Source organism: Sinocyclocheilus grahami, unplaced genomic scaffold (genome assembly GCF_001515645.1).
Source record: "Sinocyclocheilus grahami isolate Dianchi unplaced genomic scaffold, SAMN03320097.WGS_v1.1 scaffold1345.1, whole genome shotgun sequence".
In the NCBI taxonomy this organism is placed as follows: Eukaryota; Metazoa; Chordata; class Actinopteri; order Cypriniformes; family Cyprinidae; genus Sinocyclocheilus; species Sinocyclocheilus grahami.
The window spans coordinates 411,405-423,333 of NW_015506524.1; positions in this window are offsets into that span (position 1 = coordinate 411,405).

Below are 11,929 nucleotides of genomic sequence, written 5' to 3' on the forward strand. Positions count from 1 at the left end.
ACACAAGTTTCTAATACCGGCGCGATGTGACTGTCACTGAGGCCACACAATATGTAAACCACCCGCCCTCAACATCAGCTGTAGTCTCCGCCTTTGGACCGGTTTGGCCGGTTACCGCAAGCGCGAGCGGCGTGAGTTTCACAAGTGGAGCACGAGCGTCACGCGAGCAGTCTACTCTTGCTGTGCCGCTCACGCTCAATTAAAGTGAAGCCACACTTTTGATGGACAAAATAAATATGATTTCACACAAAAAGTGCTAAAAACAAAGAAAAATAAGTATCGCTTTTTATTTCTCCTCTACTTGTTTAATTTCTGTTTGAGTTTTTATAACCATTTCTTACTATGTGTCAGCAGAGGCGGACTTAACCATTAGGCAAAGGTAGGCGAAAGCCAAGGGCCCCCTAAAGCCAAGGGCCCCCTAAAATGCTTTTTATATGCGAGATGCGCGTTCAGTGCGGACGCACAAGTGGTTGCTCTGGTGTTCATTACCACGACAGCCGTCTGTGTGTCCGCGTTGAACGTGCTTCTTAGCAAAAGTAGGGCGATGTAGAAAATGGGGACGGAATCTATGAATAAAAACGGAGTTTACTGTGTAACGCGGAATGAACGGTGCACCTGCAACGCTCGCGGTTGTCGTCTGTAGTAGCTAAATAGTATTTTTGCCATTTAATATTCACATGCACTAGTCCATATCGCGGTTTGATTGAAGTGCACTGAATTGCATTTGATTTATTCATTCAATATTTGACGAATTCCGTGGCATTGCTCGTTACACAGTAAACTTCTGTTGTGTAGCATTTTGAATGTACAAACATTAAAGGGTTTGTTTAATTTCCATTGGAATAAAAGATAGATTAATGTTTTTGCCTTCATTTGATTACCAGAAAAATGAAAATACACAACACAAAATTTAAAAAAAAATAATTTTAATTTCATAGGGCCCTGTTATTGTATACAAATTAATAAATTAAGTTGTTTTTATGAATTCAATTAATTAGATATGTTTTTGATTAAACCATTAAAATGGAATACAGGAAATTTAAAATGGAAAGCGCAGAATTTGGGCCCTAAGAATGTAATTTTTGTTAAACTTTTAATAGGCCTAAATTGCTGTTAAATTTAACAAGTTTCATGATTTTAATTAATTAGACATGTTTTTTGTTAAAATTTTATATAATCATCCAGAAAATTTAAAAAGAAAAAAAAAGAAAAGAAAAAATGGATCTAGAAAAATGAAAACGGACAAAAAGATTTTGGACAAAATAAAACGGATTTCATAGGGCCCTACAAATATCATGCATCTGAAGCTATAATTTTAATACTAAGCAACAGTGCATATTATATAGGGCCTATTTTAATTTTTTTAAATGGCGCTCACTCGTTTTTGTGAAAGACCCAAGAAGGACACTTTCCACACAGGCACACTTCATGTTTGGTTGAAATAATCCTTAAGCATGTAAATATATAATTTCCTTCAGTTTAATTTAAATGTGCAATAAAAATAAATAAATAAATGTATATTTTAAAGTTTAGAATTAGACGCACCACCTAGTGTCCAAACTACTCTAATACTATTATAACCTGTTTAAATATGAACAAGGGATTTACAACATTAAAGAAATCATTTATTTATAACATATACATGAAAAATCGAAAAGATTGGACACAACTATTCGACACAGTCGTGCAGCAGCGAGCAACAGTGAAAGAAACCTCAAGGTTGTAGATGTGTGAAATTGTATAGGGCCCCATTCCTGTATTTTGCCTGGGGCCCCCAAATCACTAAATCCGCCCCTGTGTGTCAGTAAGTTGTTGTTTTTTAGCATGTGTGTTTGGCTCAGTGTTATTTTTTAGGATTACTGATAAACTAACGTACTTTGATTTGTATTATTTGTATTTGTTATTTATTTAAATTTTAGTTAAATTATGTAATATAATTAATTACTGAATTTATTATGTCTGTATCTGTATTTTATTAAGTTTCAGTTTTATTTAATTTGAGTTATTTTAATACTTCAGCAAACATGAAATAATATATATATATATATATTTAATTTATAAATGTGTATATATATATATGTGTGTGTGTGTGTGGGGGGGGTTGTACATACACATATGTAGTTGTATCTTTGGAGTTATGTTAGAATCATTATTATACTCTTACACCTTTTGTTTTTTATTATTTTGAATTGTTTTTAGCTTTATTTTTTGTTTTTCGTTTAAATGTTAAGTTTTGAAATTTTGTTGTATTGAATTTCTTTATTTTTAAAATGTGTATAAGTAGTATTTTAAAAGTTTTAGCTTTTAGTTTTGGATCTGTTTTTAGTTGTATTAATACTACAATTGATTGCTTCTGTTGTCCTCATTTGTAAGTCGCTTTTGTAAGGATAAAAGAAACTCGCGTTTGGTATCATTTGAATAGTCTTAGGGCGAGTGGTACAATGGTCTTAATCTTACAAAAGCAGACTACTCCCAGGTCTTTCACACAAATTACCTTCTGTTCCCATTGAGGTGTAATCTAGCCACCCAGATACCAATTGTTAGTACATGCCTCCATTTGGGGGTGTTTGATCTTGGTTTTGTATTTAAAGGATTGCAGCAAAAGGGTCGGGGCGATTCTGTAGCCAGAAAGCCTGTAGTATGGAATGTGTCCACACACTCTATACTATGTATTTTCCTAAAGTCAGGTATGCCTCATTTGCTCTTAGATTTGTCTATGAGAATTTGATGTCTTGTATTGATTTGATATCTTTGAATTGGCTATGGAGATAATTGGCATAATACATATTTACCTGACTGATAATAAATTGTTACATTTGATTTATTCTGACTCACTCTGAACTTATTTCCTCAAGTACATTAAGTGAAGGCGTATGTTTCCACAAATCTGCATCCAGGGTTACGTGCATACTAGATCTCAAGATTAGATGAAGCATGGGGCGCATCAGGTGAGATTCTAGAGTTCTGACTAACCTCTTGACCTTAGTTTAAGTTGTACTCAGTTACGTTAACCATGCATATTGTTTCAGCTTTAATTAAGTTGTACGTAATTATATTAACTATTGGGGGCTAGACAAAGGGTCTAGCAGAACCGCTGATTAGATTACTCATAAACTTCTGGCTAAGGGTCAAACTGGCGAGTTCAGCGGCCGCCGTGAGGCACCCTAAGCGACATAGATTCCTAATGAACGAGTAAATATAAAGTAAAGAGTTAACTAGAATAATCAAATGTCAGAATAACGAGAGACCGACAAACAACCAATTTGCCTTTCAACCTAAATTCGAGGTCATACTAAAATGGAGTCAGATTTGAGTTAAACCTACATTGAATAACTCTGCGAGCTGAAAAGACCGAACACGCAAGAAACCTTCATCCACCACTGGATATCTTCTTTGGGCCAAGTACGTGGACCTTACACTTTGGATAAAAGTGTCTGATAAATGACTAAATTTTTTTTTAAAACAGCACAAAATAAGTAATTAACAAGATGAAGAATCTAAAATATGTGTAGAAGATTGGGTGGATTAGTGTAATGTGGGACCCCTAAGCTTCGGTGCGTTTATCTCTTCTTTTACAGCGTTAAAGTGAACATGACTGGTGTTGAATTCAAGCAGGAGTGTCAAGTTATTGAAATTGACTTTCTGGAAATTATGTCAGAAATGTGGCCATGAAAATCATCAAAAAGGAAGAAAGTTCCCTCAAAGGTCAGTGACATAGGATTTAGACAAAATCAATGTTAAGGATATAAATCTGTTTTAAATAACACAATGTTCTAAATTGTTATCAAATTATATGTGTGATGTATTTGTACATCAAATTTTGCAATAATATTGTTAAAATGTGTTAAGAATATTTTTGTTGCCAATCTTTGAAGCCATTTTTGTCGTCCCACTTTAGAAAAGGATGTTTCTAAAGTGGGACGGCATGTTTTCACAGTCAAATATACTATGTTATTCAATTGATGAAATGTGCATTAAGAAAGTTAAATGACATACATGTAATTTTATTATTTTTGGGGATTATAATGCAGCGATATTATTTGTTTTAAGATCCAGATTCAGAGTTTAGAGACTAGAAGACGATGGGATCCTGGGCCATGATGAGTCCATGACTTGTCAGGACTGCTTATTTCTGTTATGAAGTGTTTTTACCATTACAATTTACATAACACACGCTTTTGAACAAAAAAAAAAGTTGAATATTAGAAGCTTATAGAAGTTTAATCAGTTTAAAAGGCATTCCATGTTCCAAAGTTTAACTCTTTTTTTTTAACATTGAAATTATTTTGCTATCTTTATTAAGTCCAATTTTAAATTTTTGACTTCATTATAGTTATTATTATAGTTGCTGCCAGAAATCTGACATTTTTAAAATAAATTATTTTAAATAGTAGGCTATACGATTTCTTTCTTATAGAATTGTATTTAACATTCCGTATATGAACACATGGGCTACTATTTTTTTTAGACAAACTGAAGACAGCAAACACACCACAGGCCTACTAAATCAATTTAACAAACATGGGTATGCACATTTATGTGAAGTTTGCTTTGTAAAAATGTAACTATTTGTAACAATACAGTGTCCCAGATTTGAGCATGAGCTGTCCCACATTAGAAAATCCCCACATTTTTAAACGATTTAGCACAAGAATGACTAATATATGTGCCATTTCCCCTTTAAGTACAATATCTGAAAAATTTCTTCTGATTTAGGTAGGGAACATATTGGGGATTTCATAACGATATAACATTTAGATTTATTATATGGAAATATGATACACAAGTTACAATTGCAAAAAGTGTCCCACATTACCCTAATCCACCCTACCAATTTAAACTTGTTTTTAATTTTTAATTTTGGGTTAAAGAATGGTGTATTATTTAAAAAAAGAAAAAAAAACATTAAAACAGCACATACATTCAATATCCAAGTATGACAATATTTTATGTATAAAATTAAATTTTTGTCATATGCAATTCATATGTCTTCATTTGCCCATCACTAGTAATCCACATCAAGGTGAAAAACACGCACAAGGTAATCCACAAACATAGAACCCGCAAACACAAAGTACCATGAGCACAAGGTAACAGAACTCAATAAAGAAACAGACCACAGCGTATAAATACAGGTGAGCTGAGTATCTCAATCACACACAGCTGAGAGTAATGGACCAATAATCAGAGCAAGGGATGATGGGAACTGAAGTCCACAAGCACTGGGCAATGACCCGGGAGGAGTGCTCTCTGCTGGCTGTCATGGAGACTGTGACTGAAGCTGCTTGACACAACTTTGCAGTGTACTCACTTACAGTTTCATTCAGTCTACGCTCAGATAATGTTCTGTAAAACTCATCTTTTACTAATTTCATCTTTATTGGCATGCTGAAATTCAGAATGATTTACAGCAGTTTCAATATCATTGAGTTCTGACTCCGTCAAGATATGTGTGCTGGGTGACTTAAGCTATAGGAACATAAAGCTGCATTTTTCTGGACAGCACTCTCCTAAACTCAAAAAAATAAAAACAGTAGCATGTACTGATGGCAAATTCTCCGCAAGTCTTTCTCAGGACCTAGAGTATTGGCTGCTTGTAACTGCACGATGGAGGTTACAGAAGGAACAGTTTCAACCCCTTCTATCCTGATCTGAGTCCTCTGTCTTGCTCCACATACTTCACCTGCTTTCACAGCTTTATTCACCAGTCCTGTGTTGTCCTCGTGTCTACATAAAGACTGTGAATCAGGATAGCTTTCATCTGACTGCTAGTCTTCTAGATTTATGGTCTATATTAGTTTAAAAAGTGTCAGTCACTAAGATAAAAGCTGTTAAATAACAGTTCATTGTTGAAAGGTTTTTTGCTACTAGTTGGTAACGTCTGATCTTGTGGTCAGTGAGCCACTTCCTGATGAAAGTCATAGAAACTGAAAACCTTCAGATGAGTTCGAGCTTCAGTGGCAAGAGAACCGAGAAAATCAACACACTTATAATAATACCTGATCATTGATCAAAATGTCCTTCAGCATGTGGGTTTTCACTGTGCTTTTCATCAGTATGGAGGGTGAGATAAATATTTGAAGTATTTTCTTTTTGCTAGCAGTCTATTGTTTTAGTGGTTGTGGTCACTGGTCAGGTGACTTACTGGAACGTTTTCAACCGTTTGTAGTCAGTTCATCCTATACAAGTCTTGTACTTTTCACAATTTCTCTAACATGACAGTGTTTCTAAAATCTCTCTGAGATCTAGAAACAGTAAGATACTGCTATTGAAAAGACATGTTCTGAAACCTCAACATAGAGATACTTCAGACTACTTAGATGAAAAATTGTAAAATGTAAATTTCTTTGTGCTTTTTCAGTTAAACATATAGAGACTTTGTCACTAGTTTGTGAAAAACAGCAGCATAATGTAAATTTAGCGTTATAATAGATGCATTACCTATTTGGTTTCCTGTTTTATGTTTCCTTTGTAATATTTTCATTTGAAATATGTAGTCACTGAATGCATTTTGTGCCAAAGCGATGATAAATGACCCACAGTTTAGCCCACATTCATGCTGTTGTGTTCACTAAGTTTTAAAAAAGTGACCTAATTGAAAAAAAATAAGCCAGTGACTGTGAAAAAAAATGGTGAACTGCATAAATGTTTCTACAGATTGTACATAACAGTGTACAGAAATATTCAATTATGCAACAATGTTTTCAAAAAAGCATTGTCACAGTAAAAATCATATTACAGATGTCATAGTTTAAAAGGTACCTATGAACACAGAATAAATATTACATGTAGAAACGGTACAAGTAATTGGTACATCTAACCAGTTTTAATATTCTTTCAGATCTTGTGAATGGTGAGTGGGATGAGTTAAAGACTGTGATGGAGGGAGATGTTCTTACTCTACACACAGGAGACACTGAGAGTCTCAGTGAAGTAGCATGGCTGTTTAAACGAGGTGATCAAACTGTTCGTATCGCACAGATGTATCAGGGTTATGAACCCTTTTATGATGAAACACTAACCAGCAGAGTGAAAATGAACCCAAAGACTGGAGCTCTGACCATCTGGAACATCAGCAGCAGCGATTCTGGACTTTATCAGGTTTCTCTCCACAGTGGATCTGTCTCAGAGAAAAGGTTCAGAGTGGATGTTTACAGTAAGTTTTACCGGCAGCAGGTTCATAAGAACAGCAAAAATTATCAAAATGGAAAAGAGGTGTAAGTTAATGAGTAAGCATCTGTTTGATAAGATCACTCAACACTCTTAAAAATAAAGGTGCTTAAAAGGTTCTTCAAGCGATGCCATAGAAGAACCATTTTTGGTTCCACAAAGAACCATTCAGTCAAAGTTTATTTAAAGGGTTAGTTCACCCAAAAATGAAAATTCTGTCATTAATTACTCACCCTCATGTCGTTCCAAACCGTAAGGCCTCAGTTCATATGTGCTTCCGCAAGTATTATCACATTTATTTATTTGTTTGCATGTTTGAATCTCTCAATAGTTTACAACAGTAACCAGGTGGTGAAGACAAGAAAAAGATACAAAATTACAATGTCACTTGCAATCATCACCTGCACTCTCTCACTTGCGCAAAGTCTCTCGTTAAGCGTTTTTCTCATGTAGAAAACCATATGGCTTACTGCGTTAAGACAGTGATAATAAAAGACCAAATTCAAAGTACAGTTTATTAATAAAATGTAATTTATAAGGCAAGCAGATGGCCAGAATATGAATGGAACGTGCAAAGATAACAATGTTAATTCTTGATATCAACAATTCAATTTTTACTACTTAAAATGTTAATTCTTGATATCAGGAATTAGATTTCTACTAGTAAAAACTATAATTCTTGATATCTGTAATTGTATTTTCACTAGTTAAATGTCACCATAGGCTGCCATTCAAAATCAATTGTGTTGAAATTCCAATTTCACATATCAGAAATACAATTCTTACTAGTAAAAACCTTTATTTTTGGTATCAGTAATCACGTGGATACTAGTACTTATGTCTATTCTTGATATCAACAATTTAATTGTCACTAGTGACAATTAAATTCTTGATATCAAGAATAGACATCTGTACTAGTAACCAAGTGATTATTGATATCAAAAATAAAGGTTTTTACTAGTAAGAATTGTATTTCTGATATGTGAAATTGGAATTTCAACACAATTGATTTTGAATGGCAGCCTATGGTGACATTTAACTAGTGAAAATACAATTACAGATATCAAGAATTATAGTTTTTACTAGTAGAAATCTAATTCCTGATATCAAGAATGAACATTTTAACTAGTAAAAATTGAATTGTTGATATCAAGAATTCATATCCTGAGAATGAATAAAAGTCAAAACGGCTTGCCATAATTGTCACTAGTGACAATGTTCATTTCTGATATCATGAATGTGATTGTTACTAGCAACAAAAGTCATTTTAGATATCAGTAATTACCCTCCCAATTGTTGATATCAGAAATACATGTTCAGATATCAGAAATGAACATTGTCACTAGTGACAATTAAATTCTTGATATCAAGAATAGACATCTGTACTAGTAACCAAGTGATTATTGATATCAAAAATAAAGGTTTTTACTAGTAAGAATTGTATTTCTGATATGTGAAACTGGAATTTCAACTAGTAAGAAATTAATTATTGATATCAACAATTGATTTTGAATGGCAGCCTATGGTGACATTTAACTAGTGAAAATACAATTACAGATATCAAGAATTATAGTTTTTACTAGTTGAAATCTAATTCCTGATAACAAGAATTAACATTTTAACTAGAGAATTCATATCCTGAGAATGAATAAAAGTCAAAACGGCTTGCCATACATAAAGGGTTCCTATTATGCTTTTTCACTTTTTAAATTTTAGTCAGTGTGTAGTGTGTATGTTTGGGCATAAAAAAGATCTAGAAAGTTACAAATCTCAAAGTCCACTCCAAAGGGAGATATTTAGTTTTTTTAAAATCCCTTTTCAAGAACTACAACGAACGGCTCGTTTGGACTACAGCATTGGTTTCCGGGCTTTGTGACATCACAAAGCGGCCCATTAGAAAATCATTAAAAATAATTCCCGCCTACAGAAATGTGAATGGTTGGGGGGTGGGGAGGGGCGAGGTTGTGGTTAGAACACTTGGTTGAGTGAGCGCATCAGACGAGACGATGAAGAAGAAGTGCTGCTGCAGAGTTAGTGCATCAGAGAAAACCAAGAAGAGCTGCTGTGCTGTAGCTCAAATTTTCGGCATTTCTAGAACAATTCTTACAAGTATAACACGACGTAGCTGGGTGCCGCGGACAGACGCCGAACGGCGCCACCGGTGTGCCTACACTCATAGAAAAGAATGTATTAGAATTTTAAAGACGTGGCGCGACGCGACGCAACGCTTCTTGTCCGGTGTGCGAACGCTGTTTTTTTTCACCTCCGTAAGCGGATGATGTCAGGAAACAGTGGTTGCAATTTTGTTCCTGAGCATTATAACCCCAATTTGCTATTTTGTGCTGTGCATTTTTATGATGGCAGCTTCCACAACACGAGTGAGAAGTGCCAGATTCGCCCAAAAGCTTTTGTTGAAAGACGGAGCAAGGGGCGGGGCAGTACTGAAACACCGTCTAAGCTGTTGGCCAATCACAACGCACTGGGACAGCTAACCAATCACAACACATTTTGTTTTTCGGAAGGCGGACCTTCATCAAAGCCGGAACTAATCGAGCCGTTTGTGCCAGCCTGGGGAGAAATGTATTTTAATAATGTAAATTATGTGAAAAATAATGCGTTTTTCGAACCACCAAGCATGAGAGCATGTTCTAGTACACCCCCAAAACAAAATCAAGACTTTGTAACCCCTTTAAGTGTTTTGCTCCTATACTGCAAAACACTTAAAGTGAAGTTGCAGATGTGCATGTGACATTGTAATTTTGGTGAGGGGTGGGCACCAGATAAAAATCATGTTCCGGGCCCTTGAAATCGTCACAAGCACTCACTGGCATACATTGTTGATTTTCCATCTGTTTCCCTGCAAATTCCCGTTTAAATATGATGCCAATGTGTCTTTTTAAAGGGCCTGTTTCTGTACCTGTCGCCAGGTCTCCAGTTGGTGTAAACCAAACTCAAGGTGAGACCCCCACTCTTTTTTGATTTTTCATTTAGCAGACCACAACCAGCAGCTCATGGATATAAGAAGACTAAAAACAAAAGGTGGAATTAAATAAGCAAATACTTAAGACTTTAGGATTTGTTAAGGTTAAAAGAATTGTTGCAAAACATGCCAGAAACATATTAATCACAGTGATAATGATCCAGACTCTTCAGTGTTTGTCAGTATTTCAGTATTAAATCCATATGGAAACTTTTTTGGCGAGACTATTTATATACACTCACCCGTCTTATTTATACACCACTTCATTTGCATGGGCCTACTAAAAAAATGGGGAATAGAAGATTGGAAAAAGTTTGCTTAGTCTGATGAGTCTCAATTTCTGCTGCACTATTCAGAGAGTAGGGTCAAAATTATTATATCATCTGCTTCACAATATTATGACACTGGCTAAAGTGAGGCTGCAAAATAACCCGGAAAAAACAACAAAACTCTTTCTACACTTTCATTTACTGAGGAATGAGCAAAGATCAATATAACAAACCAAGTCCCGCAAGAAGCAACTACATAAAATAAGATACAATTAATTACACAGCCTCCTTGTCTTATAATAATAATAAATAAAAAAGGAACAAGAAACAGCATCCACCACCAACAGTTTCCAATGTGAATACGATGTTTATAATCATTTAAGATATCTACAAAGAAAAGAAGCTGACAGTAAGCTATCAACATTAAAACAAACAAAGCAAAGCACAGGCAGCAAAACAATCAAACTACAACATAAAATAACAAACTAAACATAATCAACAAAATGAAACAAAACTAATGCGTATTCGTGTTTGTGCTATGGAGAGCTGCTTGCAGAGAGTTTTTTGCAGTGTAGCCAATCACGGACCTATCTGTTGATTTCTTGAACTTCTTGATATGAAGAAAAAAGGTTCAGAATTAACCTGACACAACAGATGTCCACTAGGTTCATCAAAGTCACAGAAGATGGAGGAGTTCTGCTCTGTGTTGTGTTCTGTGAAAAATGGTCGAGGCGTGTTCATCTCGTGGTATAAAGGAGGTGAAATGTTGAATCAGACCCACAATCCTGATCTCAGCATCAACCTCAGTTTAGCATTAGAGCTTCATTATAATGATCCAGAGATCTACAGCTGCACGGCTGTGAATCCAGTGAGCAACAAAACTGTCCATCAGTGTAAACCGATTAATAATTATATTATCACATGAAAGAGATCTGCCCACGACAGGAAGGTACGAGAAATCAAACTACATTTAAAACAGAACTCTCTTCCTGTTGTAATGACCTCTGCGCTGTGTCTTCACAGACAAAGACATTCAATTTCAATTTAAGAGTGCTTTATTGGCATGACAAAAATTATACATTTGTATTGCCAAAGTAATTACAGCTGGACTGCTTACAAACAGTACACAAATGTATTAACAGAAAGAAAAAGAATAATAAAAATAATATATAAAAAGTATTAAGCATGTAGTGCAAAATGAATGTAAGTATATAAACTATAAATACAAATAAAATAAGGGATTAGACCTATTTACAGAAGCAAAATATACATCTAATAATATAATACAGTAATTTGTGTAGCGGATCAGCTCATGGGGAAATATGAATAATTAACCATAACTAGTTATAATTAACTATTCATATTTTAGATCCACTGTAGATATTTAGCTGACCACTCAGGGTCAACCGTCTTGTCAATTCTAAGAACGTTAATTTCCTGGTTAAAGGAAATAACTTTCTTACTGTACAATTCTATAAGTTTGTAACATAAATCTGCATGATTATTGACT